The sequence below is a fragment of the Sapajus apella genome, unplaced genomic scaffold, assembly GCF_009761245.1.
Source record: "Sapajus apella isolate SASKATOON/1434 unplaced genomic scaffold, GSC_monkey_1.0 scaffold3, whole genome shotgun sequence".
Classification (NCBI taxonomy): domain Eukaryota; kingdom Metazoa; phylum Chordata; class Mammalia; order Primates; family Cebidae; genus Sapajus; species Sapajus apella.
The window spans coordinates 64,137,784-64,138,060 of record NW_022436943.1 but is presented as its reverse complement, the minus strand read 5'-3'; positions in this window follow the sequence as shown (position 1 = coordinate 64,138,060).

Below are 277 nucleotides of genomic sequence, written 5' to 3'. Positions count from 1 at the left end.
ACCAAGACAGACAGGCTAGCTCCTCCCTCCTCTGCACACCCACACAGGAGGGGTTCATACAACACCCCCCTCCCAAGCAGGAGGAGGCTGAGGTGGGTGAACAAGCCCTTATTGTGCCCTGGGCACACAGCTGGGGGCAGCGCCCACTCCACACCTTCTCTCCAGGCCCCAAAGCAGCATGCTGCCCTATAGAGCCAACACTGTTTTCCCTGCTCTAGAGATGGGTGGGGAGCAGCAGGGACAGAGAAAATGCCCTGTCTGGAGCCACCCCAGCAAA